The sequence below is a fragment of the Phyllobates terribilis genome, unplaced genomic scaffold (assembly GCF_046119375.1).
Source record: "Phyllobates terribilis strain yellow unplaced genomic scaffold, ASM4611937v1 Scaffold_80__1_contigs__length_6766528, whole genome shotgun sequence".
Classification (NCBI taxonomy): domain Eukaryota; kingdom Metazoa; phylum Chordata; class Amphibia; order Anura; family Dendrobatidae; genus Phyllobates; species Phyllobates terribilis.
In genome coordinates, this window is record NW_027362840.1 from 1,817,059 (window position 1) to 1,841,429 (window position 24,371).

Genomic DNA, 24,371 nt, shown 5'->3' on the forward strand with positions numbered 1-24,371 from the left:
CATTATTTAAGGACTTGCTGCATTATTTAATGACTTTGTTGGATTTTTTTATGGACTCTGCTGCATTATTTAAGGAATTTGCTGCTATATTAAAGGACTCTGCTTCAGTATTTAAGGACTCTGCTGCGGTATTTAAGGACTCTGCTGCATTATTTAAGGACTCTGCTGCATTATTTAAGGACTTTGCTGCATTATTTAAGGAATCTGCTGCATTATTTAAGGACTTTGTTGCATTATCTAAGGACTCTGCTGCATTATTGAAGGACTTTGCTGCAATATTTAAGGACTCTGCTTCAGTATTTAAGGACTCTGCTGCATTATTTAAGGACTTTGTTGCATTATTTAAGGACTCTGCTGCATTAAATAAGGACTTTGCTGCATTATTTAAGGACTCTGCTGCATTATTTAAGGACTTTGCTGCAATATTTAAGGACTCTGCTTCAGTATTTAAGGACTCTGCTGCATTATTTAAGGACTTTGTTGCATTATTTAAGGACTCTGCTGCATTATTTAAGGACTTTGCTGCATTATTTAAGGACTCTGCTGCATTATTTAAGGACTCTGCTGAAGCATTTGAGGACTCTGCTGCATTATTTAAGGACTTTGCTGCATTATTTAAGGACTCTGCTTCAGTATTTAAGGACTCTGCTGCATTATTTAAGGACTTTGTTGCATTATTTAAGGACTCTGCTGCATTAAATAAGGACTTTGCTGCATTATTAAAGGACTCTGCTGCATTATTTAAGGACTTTGCTGCAATATTTAAGGACTCTGCTTCAGTATTTAAGGACTCTGCTGCATTATTTAAGGACTTTGCTGCATTATTTAAGGACTTTGTTGCATTATTTAAGTACTCTGCTGCATTATTTAAGGACTTTGTTGCATTATTTAAGGACTCTGCTGCATTATTTAAGGACTTTGCTGCATTATTTAAGGACAATGCTGCATTATTTAAGGACTCTGCTGAAGCATTTGAGGACTCTGCTGCATTATTTAAGCCCTTTGCTGCGGTATTTAAGGACTCTGTTGCATTATTTAAGGACTTTGTTGCATTATTTAAGGACTCTGCTGCATTAGTTAAGGACTTTGCTGCATTATTTAAGGACTCTGCTGCATTATTTAACGACGTTGTTGCATTATTTAAGAACTGTTCTGCATTATTTAAGGACTTTTCTGCATTATTTAAGGAATATGCTGCATTATTTAATGAATTTGCTGAAGCATTTGAGGACTCTGCTGCATTATTAGAGGACTCTGCTGCATTATTTAAGGACTTGCTGCATTATTTAATGACTTTGTTGGATTTTTTTATGGACTCTGCTGCATTATTTAAGGAATTTGCTGCTATATTAAAGGACTCTGCTTCAGTATTTAAGGACTCTGCTGCGGTATTTAAGGACTCTGCTGCATTATTTAAGGACTCTGCTGCATTATTTAAGGACTTTGCTGCATTATTTAAGGAATCTGCTGCATTATTTAAGGACTTTGTTGCATTATCTAAGGACTCTGCTGCATTATTGAAGGACTTTGCTGCAATATTTAAGGACTCTGCTTCAGTATTTAAGGACTCTGCTGCATTATTTAAGGACTTTGTTGCATTATTTAAGGACTCTGCTGCATTAGATAAGGACTTTGCTGCATTATTTAAGGACTCTGCTGCATTATTTAAGGACTTTGCTGCAATATTTAAGGACTCTGCTTCAGTATTTAAGGACTCTGCTGCATTATTTAAGGACTTTGTTGCATTATTTAAGGACTCTGCTGCATTAGTTAAGGACTTTGCTGCATTATTTAAGGACTCTGCTGCATTATTTAACGACGTTGTTGCATTACTTAAGAACTGTGCTGCATTATTTAAGGACTTTGCTGCATTATTTAAGGACTATGCTGCATTATTTAATGACTTTGCTGAAGCATTTGAGGACTCTGCTGCATTATTAGAGGACTCTGCTGCATTATTTAAGGACTTGCTGCATTATTTAATGACTTTGTTGGATTTTTTTATGGACTCTGCTGCATTATTTAAGGAATTTGCTGCTATATTAAAGGACTCTGCTTCAGTATTTAAGGACTCTGCTGCGGTATTTAAGGACTCTGCTGCATTATTTAAGGACTCTGCTGCATTATTTAAGGACTTTGCTGCATTATTTAAGGAATCTGCTGCATTATTTAAGGACTTTGTTGCATTATCTAAGGACTCTGCTGCATTATTGAAGGACTTTGCTGCAATATTTAAGGACTCTGCTTCAGTATTTAAGGACTCTGCTGCATTATTTAAGGACTTTGTTGCATTATTTAAGGACTCTGCTGCATTAAATAAGGACTTTGCTGCATTATTTAAGGACTCTGCTGCATTATTTAAGGACTTTGCTGCAATATTTAAGGACTCTGCTTCAGTATTTAAGGACTCTGCTGCATTATTTAAGGACTTTGTTGCATTATTTAAGGACTCTGCTGCATTATTTAAGGACTTTGCTGCATTATTTAAGGACTCTGCTGCATTATTTAAGGACTCTGCTGAAGCATTTGAGGACTCTGCTGCATTATTTAAGGACTTTGCTGCATTATTTAAGGACTCTGCTTCAGTATTTAAGGACTCTGCTGCATTATTTAAGGACTTTGTTGCATTATTTAAGGACTCTGCTGCATTAAATAAGGACTTTGCTGCATTATTAAAGGACTCTGCTGCATTATTTAAGGACTTTGCTGCAATATTTAAGGACTCTGCTTCAGTATTTAAGGACTCTGCTGCATTATTTAAGGACTTTGCTGCATTATTTAAGGACTTTGTTGCATTATTTAAGTACTCTGCTGCATTATTTAAGGACTTTGTTGCATTATTTAAGGACTCTGCTGCATTATTTAAGGACTTTGCTGCATTATTTAAGGACAATGCTGCATTATTTAAGGACTCTGCTGAAGCATTTGAGGACTCTGCTGCATTATTTAAGCCCTTTGCTGCGGTATTTAAGGACTCTGTTGCATTATTTAAGGACTTTGTTGCATTATTTAAGGACTCTGCTGCATTAGTTAAGGACTTTGCTGCATTATTTAAGGACTCTGCTGCATTATTTAACGACGTTGTTGCATTATTTAAGAACTGTTCTGCATTATTTAAGGACTTTTCTGCATTATTTAAGGAATATGCTGCATTATTTAATGAATTTGCTGAAGCATTTGAGGACTCTGCTGCATTATTAGAGGACTCTGCTGCATTATTTAAGGACTTGCTGCATTATTTAATGACTTTGTTGGATTTTTTTATGGACTCTGCTGCATTATTTAAGGAATTTGCTGCTATATTAAAGGACTCTGCTTCAGTATTTAAGGACTCTGCTGCGGTATTTAAGGACTCTGCTGCATTATTTAAGGACTCTGCTGCATTATTTAAGGACTTTGCTGCATTATTTAAGGAATCTGCTGCATTATTTAAGGACTTTGTTGCATTATCTAAGGACTCTGCTGCATTATTGAAGGACTTTGCTGCAATATTTAAGGACTCTGCTTCAGTATTTAAGGACTCTGCTGCATTATTTAAGGACTTTGTTGCATTATTTAAGGACTCTGCTGCATTAGATAAGGACTTTGCTGCATTATTTAAGGACTCTGCTGCATTATTTAAGGACTTTGCTGCAATATTTAAGGACTCTGCTTCAGTATTTAAGGACTCTGCTGCATTATTTAAGGACTTTGTTGCATTATTTAAGGACTCTGCTGCATTATTTAAGGACTTTGCTGCATTATTTAAGGACTCTGCTGCATTATTTAAGGACTCTGCTGAAGCATTTGAGGACTCTGCTGCATTATTTAAGCACTTTGCTGCGGTATTTAAGGACTCTGTTGCATTATTTAAGGACTCTGCTGCATTATTTAAGGACTTTGTTGCATTATTTAAGGACTCTGCTGCATTATTTAAGGACTTTGCTGCATTATTTAAGGACTTTGTTGCATTATTTAAGTACTCTGCTGCATTATTTAAGGACTTTGTTGCATTATTTAAGGACTCTGCTGCATTATTTAAGGACTTTGTTGCATTATTTAATGACTCTGCTGCATTATTTAAGGACTTTGCAGCAATATTTAAGGACTCTGCTTCAGTATTTAAGGACTCTGCTGCATTATTTAAGGACTTTGTTGCATTATTTAAGGACTCTGCTGCATTATTTAAGGACTTTGCTGCATTATTTAAGGACAATGCTACATTATTTAAGGACTCTGCTGAAGCATTTGAGGACTCTGCTGCATTATTTAAGCCCTTTGCTGCGGTATTTAAGGACTCTGTTGCATTATTTAAGGACTTTGTTGCATTATTTAAGGACTCTGCTGCATTAGTTAAGGACTTTGCTGCATTATTTAAGGACTCTGCTGCATTATTTAACGACGTTGTTGCATTATTTAAGAACTGTTCTGCATTATTTAAGGACTTGCTGCATTATTTAATGACTTTGTTGGATTTTTTAAGGACTCTGCTGCATTATTTAAGGACATTGTTGCATTATTTAATGACTGCTGCATTATTTAAGGACTTTGCAGCAATATTTAAGGACTCTGCTTCAGTATTTAAGGACTCTGCTGCATTATTTAAGGACTTTGTTGCATTATTTAAGGACTCTGCTGCATTATTTAAGGACTTTGCTGCATTATTTAAGGACACTGCTGCATTATTTAAGGACTCTGCTGAAGCATTTGAGGACTCTGCTGCATTATTTAAGCACTTTGCGGCGGTATTTAAGGACTCTGTTGCATTATTTAAGGACTTTGTTGCATTATTTAAGGACTCTGCTGCATTAGTTAAGGAGTTTGCTGCATTATTTAAGGACTCTGCTGCATTATTTAACGACGTTGTTGCATTATTTAAGAACTGTGCTGCATTATTTAAGGACTTTGCTGCATTATTTAAGGATTATGCTGCATTATTTAATGACTTTGCTGAAGCATTTGAGGACTCTGCTGCATTATTAGAGGACTCTGCTGCATTATTTAAGGACTTGCTGCATTATTTAATGACTTTGTTGGATTTCTTAAGGACTCTGCTGCATTATTTAAGGAATTTGCTGCTATATTAAAGGACTCTGCTTCAGTATTTAAGGACTCTGCTGCGGTATTTAAGGACCCTGCTGCATTATTTTAGGACTCTGCTGCATTATTTAAGGACTTTGCTGCATTATTTAAGGAATCTGCTGCATTATTTAAGGACTTTGTTGCATTATCTAAGGACTCTGCTGCATTATTGAAGGACTTTGCTGCATTATTTAAGGACTCTGCTGCATTATTTAAGGACTTTGCTGCAATGTTTAAGGACTCTGCTTCAGTATTTAAGGACTCTGCTTAAGCATTTGAGGACTCTGCTGCATTATTTAATGACTTTGCTGAAGCATTTGAGGACTCTGCTGCATTATTAGAGGACTCTGCTGCATTATTTAATGACTTTGTTGGATTTTTTAAGGACTCTGCTGCATTATTTAAGGAATTTGCTGCTATATTAAAGGACTCTGCTTCAGTATTTAAGGACTCTGCTGCGGTATTTAAGGACTCTGCTGCATTATTTAAGGACTCTGCTGCATTATTTAAGGACTTTGCTGCATTATTTAAGGAATTTGTTGCATTATTTAAGGACTCTGCTGCATTATTTAAGGACTTTGCTGCAATATTTAAGGACTCTGCTTCAGTATTTAAGGACTCTGCTGCATTATTTAAGGACGTTGTTGCATTATTTAAGGACTCTGCTGCATTATTTAAGGACTTTACTGCATTATTTAAGGACTCTGCTGCATTATTTAAGGACTTTGTTGCATTATTTAAGGACTCTGCTGCATTAGTTAAGGACTTGGCTGCATTATTTAAGGACTCTGCTGCATTATTTAACGACGTTGTTGCATTATTTAAGAACTGTGCTGCATTATTTAAGGACTTTGCTCCATTATTTAAGGACTATGCTGCATTATTTAATGACTTTGCTGAAGCATTTGAGGTCTCTGCTGCATTATTAGAGGACTCTGCTGCATTATTTAAGGACTTGCTGCATTATTTAATGACTTTGTTGGATTTTTTAAGGACTCTGCTGCATTATTTAAGGAATTTGCTGCTATATTAAAGGACTCTGCTTCAGTATTTATGGACTCTGCTGCGGTATTTAAGGACTCTGCTGCATTATTTAAGGACTCTGCTGCATTATTTAAGGACTTTGCTGCATTATTTAAGGAATCTGCTGCATTATTTAAGGACTTTGTTGCATTATCTAAGGACTCTGCTGCATTATTGAAGGACTTTGCTGCAATATTTAAGGACTCTGCTTCTATATTTAAGGACTCTGCTGCATTATTTAAGGACTTTGTTGCATTATTTAAGGACTCTGCTGCATTATTTAAGGACTTTGCTGCATTATTTATGGACTCTGCTGCATTATTTAAGGACTTTGCTGCAATATTTAAGGACTCTGCTTCAGTATTTAAGGACTCTGCTGCATTATTTAAGGACTTTGTTGCATTATTTAAGGACTCTGCTGCATTATTTAAGGACTTTGCTGCATTATTTAAGGACTCTGCTGCATTATTTAAGGACTCTGCTGAAGCATTTGAGGACTCTGCTGCATTATTTAATCACTTTGCTGCGGTATTTAAGGACTCTGTTGCATTATTTAAGGACTTTGTTGCATTATTTAAGGACTCTGCTGCATTAGTTAAGGACTTTGCTGCATTATTTAAGGACTCTGCTGCATTATTTAACGACGTTGTTGCATTATTTAAGAACTGTGCTGCATTATTTAAGGACTTTGCTCCATTATTTAAGGACTATGCTGCATTATTTAATGACTTTGCTGAAGCATTTGAGGTCTCTGCTGCATTATTAGAGGACTCTGCTGCATTATTTAAGGACTTGCTGCATTATTTAATGACTTTGTTGGATTTTTTAAGGACTCTGCTGCATTATTTAAGGAATTTGCTGCTATATTAAAGGACTCTGCTTCAGTATTTATGGACTCTGCTGCGGTATTTAAGGACTCTGCTGCATTATTTAAGGACTCTGCTGCATTATTTAAGGACTTTGCTGCATTATTTAAGGAATCTGCTGCATTATTTAAGGACTTTGTTGCATTATCTAAGGACTCTGCTGCATTATTGAAGGACTTTGCTGCAATATTTAAGGACTCTGCTTCTATATTTAAGGACTCTGCTGCATTATTTAAGGACTTTGTTGCATTATTTAAGGACTCTGCTGCATTATTTAAGGACTTTGCTGCATTATTTATGGACTCTGCTGCATTAGTTAAGGACTTTGCTGCATTATTTAAGGACTCTGCTGCATTATTTAACGACTTTACTGCATTATTTAAGGATTCTGCTGCATTATTTAAGGACTTTGTTGCATTATTTAAGGACTCTGCTGCATTAGTTAAGGACTATGCTGCATTATTTAATGACTTTGCTGAAGCATTTGAGGACTCTGCTGCATTATTAGAGGACTCTGCTGCATTATTTAAGGACTTGCTGCATTATTTAATGACTTTGTTGGATTTTTTAAGGACTCTGCTGCGTTATTTAAGGAATTTGCTGCTATATTAAAGGACTCTGCTTCAGTATTTAAGGACTCTGCTGCATTATTTAAGGACTTTGTTGCATTATTTAAGGACTCTGCTGCATTATTTAAGGACTTTGTTGCATTATTTAATGACTCTGCTGCATTATTTAAGGACTTTGCAGCAATATTTAAGGACTCTGCTTCAGTATTTAAGGACTCTGCTGCATTATTTAAGGACTTTGTTGCATTATTTAAGGACTCTGCTGCATTATTTAAGGACTTTGCTGCATTATTTAAGGACAATGCTACATTATTTAAAGACTCTGCTGAAGCATTTGAGGACTCTGCTGCATTATTTAAGCCCTTTGCTGCGGTATTTAAGGACTCTGTTGCATTATTTAAGGACTTTGTTGCATTATTTAAGGACTCTGCTGCATTAGTTAAGGACTTTGCTGCATTATTTAAGGACTCTGCTGCATTATTTAACGACGTTGTTGCATTATTTAAGAACTGTTCTGCATTATTTAAGGACTTTGCTGCATTATTTAAGGAATATGCTGCATTATTTAATGAATTTGCTGAAGCATTTGAGGACTCTGCTGCATTATTAGAGGACTCTGCTGCATTATTTAAGGACTTGCTGCATTATTTAATGACTTTGTTGGATTTTTTAAGGACTCTGCTGCATTATTTAAGGACATTGTTGCATTATTTAATGACTGCTGCATTATTTAAGGACTTTGCAGCAATATTTAAGGACTCTGCTTCAGTATTTAAGGACTCTGCTGCATTATTTAAGGACTTTGTTGCATTATTTAAGGACTCTGCTGCATTATTTAAGGACTTTGCTGCATTATTTAAGGACACTGCTGCATTATTTAAGGACTCTGCTGAAGCATTTGAGGACTCTGCTGCATTATTTAAGCACTTTGCGGCGGTATTTAAGGACTCTGTTGCATTATTTAAGGACTTTGTTGCATTATTTAAGGACTCTGCTGCATTAGTTAAGGAGTTTGCTGCATTATTTAAGGACTCTGCTGCATTATTTAACGACGTTGTTGCATTATTTAAGAACTGTGCTGCATTATTTAAGGACTTTGCTGCATTATTTAAGGATTATGCTGCATTATTTAATGACTTTGCTGAAGCATTTGAGGACTCTGCTGCATTATTAGAGGACTCTGCTGCATTATTTAAGGACTTGCTGCATTATTTAATGACTTTGTTGGATTTCTTAAGGACTCTGCTGCATTATTTAAGGAATTTGCTGCTATATTAAAGGACTCTGCTTCAGTATTTAAGGACTCTGCTGCGGTATTTAAGGACCATGCTGCATTATTTTAGGACTCTGCTGCATTATTTAAGGACTTTGCTGCATTATTTAAGGAATCTGCTGCATTATTTAAGGACTTTGTTGCATTATCTAAGGACTCTGCTGCATTATTGAAGGACTTTGCTGCAATATTTAAGGACTCTGCTTCAGTATTTAAGGACTCTGCTGCATTATTTAAGGACTTTGTTGCATTATTTAAGGACTCTGCTGCATTAAATAAGGACTTTGCTGCATTATTTAAGGACTCTGCTGCATTATTTAAGGACTTTGCTGCAATATTTAAGGACTCTGCTTCAGTATTTAAGGACTCTGCTGCATTATTTAAGGACTTTGTTGCATTATTTAAGGACTCTGCTGCATTATTTAAGGACTTTGCTGCATTATTTAAGGACTCTGCTGCATTATTTAAGGACTCTGCTGAAGCATTTGAGGACTCTGCTGCATTATTTAAGGACTTTGCTGCATTATTTAAGGACTCTGCTTCAGTATTTAAGGACTCTGCTGCATTATTTAAGGACTTTGTTGCATTATTTAAGGACTCTGCTGCATTAAATAAGGACTTTGCTGCATTATTTAAGGACTCTGCTGCATTATTTAAGGACTTTGCTGCAATATTTAAGGACTCTGCTTCAATATTTAAGGACTCTGCTGCATTATTTAAGGACTTTGCTGCATTATTTAAGGACTTTGTTGCATTATTTAAGTACTCTGCTGCATTATTTAAGGACTTTGTTGCATTATTTAAGGACTCTGCTGCATTATTTAAGGACTTTGCTGCATTATTTAAGGACAATGCTGCATTATTTAAGGACTCTGCTGAAGCATTTGAGGACTCTGCTGCATTATTTAAGCCCTTTGCTGCGGTATTTAAGGACTCTGTTGCATTATTTAAGGACTTTGTTGCATTATTTAAGGACTCTGCTGCATTAGTTAAGGACTTTGCTGCATTATTTAAGGACTCTGCTGCATTATTTAACGACGTTGTTGCATTATTTAAGAACTGTTCTGCATTATTTAAGGACTTTTCTGCATTATTTAAGGAATATGCTGCATTATTTAATGAATTTGCTGAAGCATTTGAGGACTCTGCTGCATTATTAGAGGACTCTGCTGCATTATTTAAGGACTTGCTGCATTATTTAATGACTTTGTTGGATTTTTTTATGGACTCTGCTGCATTATTTAAGGAATTTGCTGCTATATTAAAGGACTCTGCTTCAGTATTTAAGGACTCTGCTGCGGTATTTAAGGACTCTGCTGCATTATTTAAGGACTCTGCTGCATTATTTAAGGACTTTGCTGCATTATTTAAGGAATCTGCTGCATTATTTAAGGACTTTGTTGCATTATCTAAGGACTCTGCTGCATTATTGAAGGACTTTGCTGCAATATTTAAGGACTCTGCTTCAGTATTTAAGGACTCTGCTGCATTATTTAAGGACTTTGTTGCATTATTTAAGGACTCTGCTGCATTAGATAAGGACTTTGCTGCATTATTTAAGGACTCTGCTGCATTATTTAAGGACTTTGCTGCAATATTTAAGGACTCTGCTTCAGTATTTAAGGACTCTGCTGCATTATTTAAGGACTTTGTTGCATTATTTAAGGACTCTGCTGCATTATTTAAGGACTTTGCTGCATTATTTAAGGACTCTGCTGCATTATTTAAGGACTCTGCTGAAGCATTTGAGGACTCTGCTGCATTATTTAAGCACTTTGCTGCGGTATTTAAGGACTCTGTTGCATTATTTAAGGACTCTGCTGCATTATTTAAGGACTTTGTTGCATTATTTAAGGACTCTGCTGCATTATTTAAGGACTTTGTTGCATTATTTAAGTACTCTGCTGCATTATTTAAGGACTTTGTTGCATTATTTAAGGACTCTGCTGCATTATTTAAGGACTTTGTTGCATTATTTAATGACTCTGCTGCATTATTTAAGGACTTTGCAGCAATATTTAAGGACTCTGCTTCAGTATTTAAGGACTCTGCTGCATTATTTAAGGACTTTGTTGCATTATTTAAGGACTCTGCTGCATTATTTAAGGACTTTGCTGCATTATTTAAGGACAATGCTACATTATTTAAGGACTCTGCTGAAGCATTTGAGGACTCTGCTGCATTATTTAAGCCCTTTGCTGCGGTATTTAAGGACTCTGTTGCATTATTTAAGGACTTTGTTGCATTATTTAAGGACTCTGCTGCATTAGTTAAGGACTTTGCTGCATTATTTAAGGACTCTGCTGCATTATTTAACGACGTTGTTGCATTATTTAAGAACTGTTCTGCATTATTTAAGGACTCTGCTGCATTATTTAAGGACATTGTTGCATTATTTAATGACTGCTGCATTATTTAAGGACTTTGCAGCAATATTTAAGGACTCTGCTTCAGTATTTAAGGACTCTGCTGCATTATTTAAGGACTTTGTTGCATTATTTAAGGACTCTGCTGCATTATTTAAGGACTTTGCTGCATTATTTAAGGACACTGCTGCATTATTTAAGGACTCTGCTGAAGCATTTGAGGACTCTGCTGCATTATTTAAGCACTTTGCGGCGGTATTTAAGGACTCTGTTGCATTATTTAAGGACTTTGTTGCATTATTTAAGGACTCTGCTGCATTAGTTAAGGAGTTTGCTGCATTATTTAAGGACTCTGCTGCATTATTTAACGACGTTGTTGCATTATTTAAGAACTGTGCTGCATTATTTAATGACTTTGCTGAAGCATTTGAGGACTCTGCTGCATTATTAGAGGACTCTGCTGCATTATTTAATGACTTTGTTGGATTTTTTTAAGGACTCTGCTGCATTATTTAAAGAATTTGCTGCTATATTAAAGGACTCTGCTTCAGTATTTAAGGACTCTGCTGCGGTATTTAAGGACTCTGCTGCATTATTTAAGGACTCTGCTGCATTATTTAAGGACTTTTCTGCATTATTTAAGGACTCTGCTGCATTATTTAAGGACTTTGTTGCATTATTTAAGGACTCTAATGTATTATTTAAGGACTTTGCTGCAATATTTAAGGACTCTGCTGCATTAGTTAAGGACTTTGCTGCATTATTTAAGGACTCTGCTGCATTATTTAACGACTTTACTGCATTATTTAAGGATTCTGCTGCATTATTTAAGGACTTTGTTGCATTATTTAAGGACTCTGCTGCATTAGTTAAGGACTATGCTGCATTATTTAATGACTTTGCTGAAGCATTTGAGGACTCTGCTGCATTATTAGAGGACTCTGCTGCATTATTTAAGGACTTGCTGCATTATTTAATGACTTTGTTGGATTTTTTAAGGACTCTGCTGCGTTATTTAAGGAATTTGCTGCTATATTAAAGGACTCTGCTTCAGTATTTAAGGACTCTGCTGCATTATTTAAGGACTTTGTTGCATTATTTAAGGACTCTGCTGCATTATTTAAGGACTTTGTTGCATTATTTAATGACTCTGCTGCATTATTTAAGGACTTTGCAGCAATATTTAAGGACTCTGCTTCAGTATTTAAGGACTCTGCTGCATTATTTAAGGACTTTGTTGCATTATTTAAGGACTCTGCTGCATTATTTAAGGACTTTGCTGCATTATTTAAGGACAATGCTACATTATTTAAAGACTCTGCTGAAGCATTTGAGGACTCTGCTGCATTATTTAAGCCCTTTGCTGCGGTATTTAAGGACTCTGTTGCATTATTTAAGGACTTTGTTGCATTATTTAAGGACTCTGCTGCATTAGTTAAGGACTTTGCTGCATTATTTAAGGACTCTGCTGCATTATTTAACGACGTTGTTGCATTATTTAAGAACTGTTCTGCATTATTTAAGGACTTTGCTGCATTATTTAAGGAATATGCTGCATTATTTAATGAATTTGCTGAAGCATTTGAGGACTCTGCTGCATTATTAGAGGACTCTGCTGCATTATTTAAGGACTTGCTGCATTATTTAATGACTTTGTTGGATTTTTTAAGGACTCTGCTGCATTATTTAAGGACATTGTTGCATTATTTAATGACTGCTGCATTATTTAAGGACTTTGCAGCAATATTTAAGGACTCTGCTTCAGTATTTAAGGACTCTGCTGCATTATTTAAGGACTTTGTTGCATTATTTAAGGACTCTGCTGCATTATTTAAGGACTTTGCTGCATTATTTAAGGACACTGCTGCATTATTTAAGGACTCTGCTGAAGCATTTGAGGACTCTGCTGCATTATTTAAGCACTTTGCGGCGGTATTTAAGGACTCTGTTGCATTATTTAAGGACTTTGTTGCATTATTTAAGGACTCTGCTGCATTAGTTAAGGAGTTTGCTGCATTATTTAAGGACTCTGCTGCATTATTTAACGACGTTGTTGCATTATTTAAGAACTGTGCTGCATTATTTAAGGACTTTGCTGCATTATTTAAGGATTATGCTGCATTATTTAATGACTTTGCTGAAGCATTTGAGGACTCTGCTGCATTATTAGAGGACTCTGCTGCATTATTTAAGGACTTGCTGCATTATTTAATGACTTTGTTGGATTTCTTAAGGACTCTGCTGCATTATTTAAGGAATTTGCTGCTATATTAAAGGACTCTGCTTCAGTATTTAAGGACTCTGCTGCGGTATTTAAGGACCATGCTGCATTATTTTAGGACTCTGCTGCATTATTTAAGGACTTTGCTGCATTATTTAAGGAATCTGCTGCATTATTTAAGGACTTTGTTGCATTATCTAAGGACTCTGCTGCATTATTGAAGGACTTTGCTGCAATATTTAAGGACTCTGCTTCAGTATTTAAGGACTCTGCTGCATTATTTAAGGACTTTGTTGCATTATTTAAGGACTCTGCTGCATTAAATAAGGACTTTGCTGCATTATTTAAGGACTCTGCTGCATTATTTAAGGACTTTGCTGCAATATTTAAGGACTCTGCTTCAGTATTTAAGGACTCTGCTGCATTATTTAAGGACTTTGTTGCATTATTTAAGGACTCTGCTGCATTATTTAAGGACTTTGCTGCATTATTTAAGGACTCTGCTGCATTATTTAAGGACTCTGCTGAAGCATTTGAGGACTCTGCTGCATTATTTAAGGACTTTGCTGCATTATTTAAGGACTCTGCTTCAGTATTTAAGGACTCTGCTGCATTATTTAAGGACTTTGTTGCATTATTTAAGGACTCTGCTGCATTAAATAAGGACTTTGCTGCATTATTTAAGGACTCTGCTGCATTATTTAAGGACTTTGCTGCAATATTTAAGGACTCTGCTTCAGTATTTAAGGACTCTGCTGCATTATTTAAGGACTTTGCTGCATTATTTAAGGACTTTGTTGCATTATTTAAGTACTCTGCTGCATTATTTAAGGACTTTGTTGCATTATTTAAGGACTCTGCTGCATTATTTAAGGACTTTGCTGCATTATTTAAGGACAATGCTGCATTATTTAAGGACTCTGCTGAAGCATTTGAGGACTCTGCTGCATTATTTAAGCCCTTTGCTGCGGTATTTAAGGACTCTGTTGCATTATTTAAGGACTTTGTTGCATTATTTAAGGACTCTGCTGCATTAGTTAAGGACTTTGCTGCATTATTTAAGGACTCTGCTGCATTATTTAACGACGTTGTTGCATTATTTAAGAACTGTTCTGCATTATTTAAGGACTTTTCTGCATTATTTAAGGAATATGCTGCATTATTTAATGAATTTGCTGAAGCATTTGAGGACTCTGCTGCATTATTAGAGGACTCTGCTGCATTATTTAAGGACTTGCTGCATTATTTAATGACTTTGTTGGATTTTTTTATGGACTCTGCTGCATTATTTAAGGAATTTGCTGCTATATTAAAGGACTCTGCTTCAGTATTTAAGGACTCTGCTGCGGTATTTAAGGACTCTGCTGCATTATTTAAGGACTCTGCTGCATTATTTAAGGACTTTGCTGCATTATTTAAGGAATCTGCTGCATTATTTAAGGACTTTGTTGCATTATCTAAGGACTCTGCTGCATTATTGAAGGACTTTGCTGCAATATTTAAGGACTCTGCTTCAGTATTTAAGGACTCTGCTGCATTATTTAAGGACTTTGTTGCATTATTTAAGGACTCTGCTGCATTAGATAAGGACTTTGCTGCATTATTTAAGGACTCTGCTGCATTATTTAAGGACTTTGCTGCAATATTTAAGGACTCTGCTTCAGTATTTAAGGACTCTGCTGCATTATTTAAGGACTTTGTTGCATTATTTAAGGACTCTGCTGCATTATTTAAGGACTTTGCTGCATTATTTAAGGACTCTGCTGCATTATTTAAGGACTCTGCTGAAGCATTTGAGGACTCTGCTGCATTATTTAAGCACTTTGCTGCGGTATTTAAGGACTCTGTTGCATTATTTAAGGACTCTGCTGCATTATTTAAGGACTTTGTTGCATTATTTAAGGACTCTGCTGCATTATTTAAGGACTTTGTTGCATTATTTAAGTACTCTGCTGCATTATTTAAGGACTTTGTTGCATTATTTAAGGACTCTGCTGCATTATTTAAGGACTTTGTTGCATTATTTAATGACTCTGCTGCATTATTTAAGGACTTTGCAGCAATATTTAAGGACTCTGCTTCAGTATTTAAGGACTCTGCTGCATTATTTAAGGACTTTGTTGCATTATTTAAGGACTCTGCTGCATTATTTAAGGACTTTGCTGCATTATTTAAGGACAATGCTACATTATTTAAGGACTCTGCTGAAGCATTTGAGGACTCTGCTGCATTATTTAAGCCCTTTGCTGCGGTATTTAAGGACTCTGTTGCATTATTTAAGGACTTTGTTGCATTATTTAAGGACTCTGCTGCATTAGTTAAGGACTTTGCTGCATTATTTAAGGACTCTGCTGCATTATTTAACGACGTTGTTGCATTATTTAAGAACTGTTCTGCATTATTTAAGGACTCTGCTGCATTATTTAAGGACATTGTTGCATTATTTAATGACTGCTGCATTATTTAAGGACTTTGCAGCAATATTTAAGGACTCTGCTTCAGTATTTAAGGACTCTGCTGCATTATTTAAGGACTTTGTTGCATTATTTAAGGACTCTGCTGCATTATTTAAGGACTTTGCTGCATTATTTAAGGACACTGCTGCATTATTTAAGGACTCTGCTGAAGCATTTGAGGACTCTGCTGCATTATTTAAGCACTTTGCGGCGGTATTTAAGGACTCTGTTGCATTATTTAAGGACTTTGTTGCATTATTTAAGGACTCTGCTGCATTAGTTAAGGAGTTTGCTGCATTATTTAAGGACTCTGCTGCATTATTTAACGACGTTGTTGCATTATTTAAGAACTGTGCTGCATTATTTAAGGACTTTGCTGCATTATTTAAGGATTATGCTGCATTATTTAATGACTTTGCTGAAGCATTTGAGGACTCTGCTGCATTATTAGAGGACTCTGCTGCATTATTTAAGGACTTGCTGCATTATTTAATGACTTTGTTGGATTTCTTAAGGACTCTGCTGCATTATTTAAGGAATTTGCTGCTATATTAAAGGACTCTGCTTCAGTATTTAAGGACTCTGCTGCGGTATTTAAGGACCCTGCTGCATTATTTTAGGACTCTGCTGCATTATTTAAGGACTTTGCTGCATTATTTAAGGAATCTGCTGCATTATTTAAGGACTTTGTTGCATTATCTAAGGACTCTGCTGCATTATTGAAGGACTTTGCTGCATTATTTAAGGACTCTGCTGCATTATTTAAGGACTTTGCTGCAATGTTTAAGGACTCTGCTTCAGTATTTAAGGACTCTGCTTAAGCATTTGAGGACTCTGCTGCATTATTTAATGACTTTGCTGAAGCATTTGAGGACTCTGCTGCATTATTAGAGGACTCTGCTGCATTATTTAATGACTTTGTTGGATTTTTTAAGGACTCTGCTGCATTATTTAAGGAATTTGCTGCTATATTAAAGGACTCTGCTTCAGTATTTAAGGACTCTGCTGCGGTATTTAAGGACTCTGCTGCATTATTTAAGGACTCTGCTGCATTATTTAAGGACTTTGCTGCATTATTTAAGGAATTTGTTGCATTATTTAAGGACTCTGCTGCATTATTTAAGGACTTTGCTGCAATATTTAAGGACTCTGCTTCAGTATTTAAGGACTCTGCTGCATTATTTAAGGACGTTGTTGCATTATTTAAGGACTCTGCTGCATTATTTAAGGACTTTACTGCATTATTTAAGGACTCTGCTGCATTATTTAAGGACTTTGTTGCATTATTTAAGGACTCTGCTGCATTAGTTAAGGACTTGGCTGCATTATTTAAGGACTCTGCTGCATTATTTAACGACGTTGTTGCATTATTTAAGAACTGTGCTGCATTATTTAAGGACTTTGCTCCATTATTTAAGGACTATGCTGCATTATTTAATGACTTTGCTGAAGCATTTGAGGTCTCTGCTGCATTATTAGAGGACTCTGCTGCATTATTTAAGGACTTGCTGCATTATTTAATGACTTTGTTGGATTTTTTAAGGACTCTGCTGCATTATTTAAAGAATTTGCTGCTATATTAAAGGACTCTGCTTCAGTATTTAAGGACTCTGCTGCATTATTTAAGGACTTTGTTGCATTATTTAAGGACTCTGCTGCATTAGATAAGGACTTTGCTGCATTATTTAAGGACTCTGCTGCATTATTTAAGGACTTTGCTGCAATATTTAAGGACTCTGCTTCAGTATTTAAGGACTCTGCTGCATTATTTAAGGACTTTGTTGCATTATTTAAGGACTCTGCTGCATTATTTAAGGACTTTGCTGCATTATTTAAGGACTCTGCTGCATTATTTAAGGACTCTGCTGAAGCATTTGAGGACTCTGCTGCATTATTTAAGCACTTTGCTGCGGTATTTAAGGACTCTGTTGCATTATTTAAGGACTCTGCTGCATTATTTAAGGACTTTGTTGCATTATTTAAGGACTCTGCTGCATTATTTAAGGACTTTGCTGCATTATTTAAGGACTTTGTTGCATTATTTAAGTACTCTGCTGCATTATTTAAGGACTTTGTTGCATTATTTAAGGACTCTGCTGCATTATTTAAGGACTTTGTTGCATTATTTAATGACTCTGCTGCATTATTTAAGGACTTTGCAGCAATATTTAAGGACTCTGCTTCAGTATTTAAGGACTCTGCTGCATTATTTAAGGACTTTGTTGCATTATTTAAGGACTCTGCTGCATTATTTAAGGACTTTGCTGCATTATTTAAGGACTTTGCTGCAATATTTAAGGACTCTGCTTCAGTATTTAAGGACTCTGCTGCATTATTTAAGGACTTTGTTGCATTATTTAAGGACTCTGCTGCATTATTTAAGGACTTTGTTGCATTATTTAAGGACTCTGCTGCATTATTAGAGGACTTTGCTGCAATATTTAAGGACTCTGCTTCAGTATTTAAGGACTCTGCTGCATTATTTAAGGACTTTGTTGCATTATTTAAGGACTCTGCTGCATTATTTAAGCACTTTGCTGCGGTATTTAAGGACTCTGTTGCATTATTTAAGGACTTTGTTGCATTATTTAAGGACTCTGCTGCATTAGTTAAGGACTTTGCTGCATTATTTAAGGACTCTGCTGCATTATTTACCGACGTTGTTGCATTATTTAAGAACTGTGCTGCTTTATTTAAGGACTTTGCATTATTTAAGGACTATGCTGCATTATTTAATGACTTTGCTGAAGCATTTGAGGACTCTGCTGCATTATTAGAGGACTCTGCTGCATTATTTAATGACTTTGTTGGATTTTTTAAGGACTCTGCTGCATTATTTAAGGAATTTGCTGCTATATTAAAGGACTCTGCTTCAGTATTTAAGGACTCTGCTGCAGTATTTAAGGACTCTGCTGCATTATTTAAGGACTCTGCTGCATTATTTAAGGACTTTGCTGCATTATTTAAGGACTCTGCTGCATTATTTAAGGACTTTGTTGCATTATTTAAGGACTCTAATGCATTATTTAAGGACTTTGCTGCAATATTTAAGGACTCTGCTTCAGTATTTAAGGACTCTGCTGCATTATTTAAGGACGTTGTTGCATTATTTAAGGACTCTGCTGCATTATTTAAGGACTTTACTGCATTATTTAAGGACTCTGCTGCATTATTTAAGGACTTTCTTGCATTATTTAAGGACTCTGCTGCATTAGTTAAGGACTTTGCTGCATTATTTAAGGACTCTGCTGCATTATTTAACGACGTTGTTGCATTACTTAAGAACTGTGCTGCATTATTTAAGGACTTTGCTGCATTATTTAAGGACTATGCTGCATTATTTAATGACTTTGCTGAAGCATTTGAGGACTCTGCTGCATTATTAGAGGACTCTGCTGCATTATTTAAGGACTTGCTGCATTATTTAATGACTTTGTTGGATTTTTTTATGGACTCTGCTGCATTATTTAAGGAATTTGCTGCTATATTAAAGGACTCTGCTTCAGTATTTAAGGACTCTGCTGCGGTATTTAAGGACTCTGCTGCATTATTTAAGGACTCTGCTGCATTATTTAAGGACTTTGCTGCATTATTTAAGGAATCTGCTGCATTATTTAAGAACTTTGTTGCATTATCTAAGGACTCTGCTGCATTATTGAAGGACTTTGCTGCAATATTTAAGGACTCTGCTTCAGTATTTAAGGACTCTGCTGCATTATTTAAGGACTTTGTTGCATTATTTAAGGACTCTGCTGCATTAAATAAGGACTTTGCTGCATTATTTAAGGACTCTGCTGCATTATTTAAGGACTTTGCTGCAATATTTAAGGACTCTGCTTCAGTATTTAAGGACTCTGCTGCATTATTTAAGGACTTTGTTGCATTATTTAAGGACTCTGCTGCATTATTTAAGGACTTTGCTGCATTATTTAAGGACTCTGCTGCATTATTTAAGGACTCTGCTGAAGCATTTGAGGACTCTGCTGCATTATTTAAGGACTTTGCTGCATTATTTAAGGACTCTGCTTCAGTATTTAAGGACTCTGCTGCATTATTTAAGGACTTTGTTGCATTATTTAAGGACTCTGCTGCATTAAATAAGGACTTTGCTGCATTATTTAAGGACTCTGCTGCATTATTTAAGGACTTTGCTGCAATATTTAAGGACTCTGCTTCAGTATTTAAGGACTCTGCTGCATTATTTAAGGACTTTGCTGCATTATTTAAGGACTTTGTTGCATTATTTAAGTACTCTGCTGCATTATTTAAGGACTTTGTTGCATTATTTAAGGACTCTGCTGCATTATTTAAGGACTTTGCTGCATTATTTAAGGACAATGCTGCATTATTTAAGGACTCTGCTGAAGCATTTGAGGACTCTGCTGCATTATTTAAGCCCTTTGCTGCGGTATTTAAGGACTCTGTTGCATTATTTAAGGACTTTGTTGCATTATTTAAGGACTCTGCTGCATTAGTTAAGGACTTTGCTGCATTATTTAAGGACTCTGCTGCATTATTTAACGACGTTGTTGCATTATTTAAGAACTGTTCTGCATTATTTAAGGACTTTTCTGCATTATTTAAGGAATATGCTGCATTATTTAATGAATTTGCTGAAGCATTTGAGGACTCTGCTGCATTATTAGAGGACTCTGCTGCATTATTTAAGGACTTGCTGCATTATTTAATGACTTTGTTGGATTTTTTTATGGACTCTGCTGCATTATTTAAGGAATTTGCTGCTATATTAAAGGACTCTGCTTCAGTATTTAAGGACTCTGCTGCGGTATTTAAGGACTCTGCTGCATTATTTAAGGACTCTGCTGCATTATTTAAGGACTTTGCTGCATTATTTAAGGAATCTGCTGCATTATTTAAGGACTTTGTTGCATTATCTAAGGACTCTGCTGCATTATTGAAGGACTTTGCTGCAATATTTAAGGACTCTGCTTCAGTATTTAAGGACTCTGCTGCATTATTTAAGGACTTTGTTGCATTATTTAAGGACTCTGCTGCATTAGATAAGGACTTTGCTGCATTATTTAAGGACTCTGCTGCATTATTTAAGGACTTTGCTGCAATATTTAAGGACTCTGCTTCAGTATTTAAGGACTCTGCTGCATTATTTAAGGACTTTGTTGCATTATTTAAGGACTCTGCTGCATTATTTAAGGACTTTGCTGCATTATTTAAGGACTCTGCTGCATTATTTAAGGACTCTGCTGAAGCATTTGAGGACTCTGCTGCATTATTTAAGCACTTTGCTGCGGTATTTAAGGACTCTGTTGCATTATTTAAGGACTCTGCTGCATTATTTAAGGACTTTGTTGCATTATTTAAGGACTCTGCTGCATTATTTAAGGACTTTGCTGCATTATTTAAGGACTTTGTTGCATTATTTAAGTACTCTGCTGCATTATTTAAGGACTTTGTTGCATTATTTAAGGACTCTGCTGCATTATTTAAGGACTTTGTTGCATTATTTAATGACTCTGCTGCATTATTTAAGGACTTTGCAGCAATATTTAAGGACTCTGCTTCAGTATTTAAGGACTCTGCTGCATTATTTAAGGACTTTGTTGCATTATTTAAGGACTCTGCTGCATTATTTAAGGACTTTGCTGCATTATTTAAGGACAATGCTACATTATTTAAGGACTCTGCTGAAGCATTTGAGGACTCTGCTGCATTATTTAAGCCCTTTGCTGCGGTATTTAAGGACTCTGTTGCATTATTTAAGGACTTTGTTGCATTATTTAAGGACTCTGCTGCATTAGTTAAGGACTTTGCTGCATTATTTAAGGACTCTGCTGCATTATTTAACGACGTTGTTGCATTATTTAAGAACTGTTCTGCATTATTTAAGGACTTGCTGCATTATTTAATGACTTTGTTGGATTTTTTAAGGACTCTGCTGCATTATTTAAGGACATTGTTGCATTATTTAATGACTGCTGCATTATTTAAGGACTTTGCAGCAATATTTAAGGACTCTGCTTCAGTATTTAAGGACTCTGCTGCATTATTTAAGGACTTTGTTGCATTATTTAAGGACTCTGCTGCATTATTTAAGGACTTTGCTGCATTATTTAAGGACACTGCTGCATTATTTAAGGACTCTGCTGAAGCATTTGAGGACTCTGCTGCATTATTTAAGCACTTTGCGGCGGTATTTAAGGACTCTGTTGCATTATTTAAGGACTTTGTTGCATTATTTAAGGACTCTGCTGCATTAGTTAAGGAGTTTGCTGCATTATTTAAGGACTCTGCTGCATTATTTAACGACGTTGTTGCATTATTTAAGAACTGTGCTGCATTATTTAAGGACTTTGCTGCATTATTTAAGGATTATGCTGCATTATTTAATGACTTTGCTGAAGCATTTGAGGACTCTGCTGCATTATTAGAGGAATCTGCTGCATTATTTAAGGACTTGCTGCATTATTTAATGACTTTGTTGGATTTCTTAAGGACTCTGCTGCATTATTTAAGGAATTTGCTGCTATATTAAAGGACTCTGCTTCAGTATTTAAGGACTCTGCTGCGGTATTTAAGGACCCTGCTGCATTATTTTAGGACTCTGCTGCATTATTTAAGGACTTTGCTGCATTATTTAAGGAATCTGCTGCATTATTTAAGGACTTTGTTGCATTATCTAAGGACTCTGCTGCATTATTGAAGGACTTTGCTGCATTATTTAAGGACTCTGCTGCATTATTTAAGGACTTTGCTGCAATGTTTAAGGACTCTGCTTCAGTATTTAAGGACTCTGCTTAAGCATTTGAGGACTCTGCTGCATTATTTAATGACTTTGCTGAAGCATTTGAGGACTCTGCTGCATTATTAGAGGACTCTGCTGCATTATTTAATGACTTTGTTGGATTTTTTAAGGACTCTGCTGCATTATTTAAGGAATTTGCTGCTATATTAAAGGACTCTGCTTCAGTATTTAAGGACTGTGCTGCGGTATTTAAGGACTCTGCTGCATTATTTAAGGACTCTGCTGCATTATTTAAGGACTTTGCTGCATTATTTAAGGAATTTGTTGCATTATTTAAGGACTCTGCTGCATTATTTAAGGACTTTGCTGCAATATTTAAGGACTCTGCTTCAGTATTTAAGGACTCTGCTGCATTATTTAAGGACGTTGTTGCATTATTTAAGGACTCTGCTGCATTATTTAAGGACTTTACTGCATTATTTAAGGACTCTGCTGCATTATTTAAGGACTTTGTTGCATTATTTAAGGACTCTGCTGCATTAGTTAAGGACTTGGCTGCATTATTTAAGGACTCTGCTGCATTATTTAACGACGTTGTTGCATTATTTAAGAACTGTGCTGCATTATTTAAGGACTTTGCTCCATTATTTAAGGACTATGCTGCATTATTTAATGACTTTGCTGAAGCATTTGAGGTCTCTGCTGCATTATTAGAGGACTCTGCTGCATTATTTAAGGACTTGCTGCATTATTTAATGACTTTGTTGGATTTTTTAAGGACTCTGCTGCATTATTTAAGGAATTTGCTGCTATATTAAAGGACTCTGCTTCAGTATTTATGGACTCTGCTGCGGTATTTAAGGACTCTGCTGCATTATTTAAGGACTCTGCTGCATTATTTAAGGACTTTGCTGCATTATTTAAGGAATCTGCTGCATTATTTAAGGACTTTGTTGCATTATCTAAGGACTCTGCTGCATTATTGAAGGACTTTGCTGCAATATTTAAGGACTCTGCTTCTATATTTAAGGACTCTGCTGCATTATTTAAGGACTTTGTTGCATTATTTAAGGACTCTGCTGCATTATTTAAGGACTTTGCTGCATTATTTATGGACTCTGCTGCATTATTTAAGGACTTTGCTGCAATATTTAAGGACTCTGCTTCAGTATTTAAGGACTCTGCTGCATTATTTAAGGACTTTGTTGCATTATTTAAGGACTCTGCTGCATTATTTAAGGACTTTGCTGCATTATTTAAGGACTCTGCTGCATTATTTAAGGACTCTGCTGAAGCATTTGAGGACTCTGCTGCATTATTTAATCACTTTGCTGCGGTATTTAAGGACTCTGTTGCATTATTTAAGGACTTTGTTGCATTATTTAAGGACTCTGCTGCATTAGTTAAGGACTTTGCTGCATTATTTAAGGACTCTGCTGCATTATTTAACGACGTTGTTGCATTATTTAAGAACTGTGCTGCATTATTTAAGGACTTTGCTGCATGATTTAAGGACTATGCTGCATTATTTAATGACTTTGCTGAAGCATTTGAGGACTCTGCTGCATTATTAGAGGACTCTGCTGCATTATTTAATGACTTTGTTGGATTTTTTTAAGGACTCTGCTGCATTATTTAAAGAATTTGCTGCTATATTAAAGGACTCTGCTTCAGTATTTAAGGACTCTGCTGCGGTATTTAAGGACTCTGCTGCATTATTTAAGGACTCTGCTGCATTATTTAAGGACTTTTCTGCATTATTTAAGGACTCTGCTGCATTATTTAAGGACTTTGTTGCATTATTTAAGGACTCTA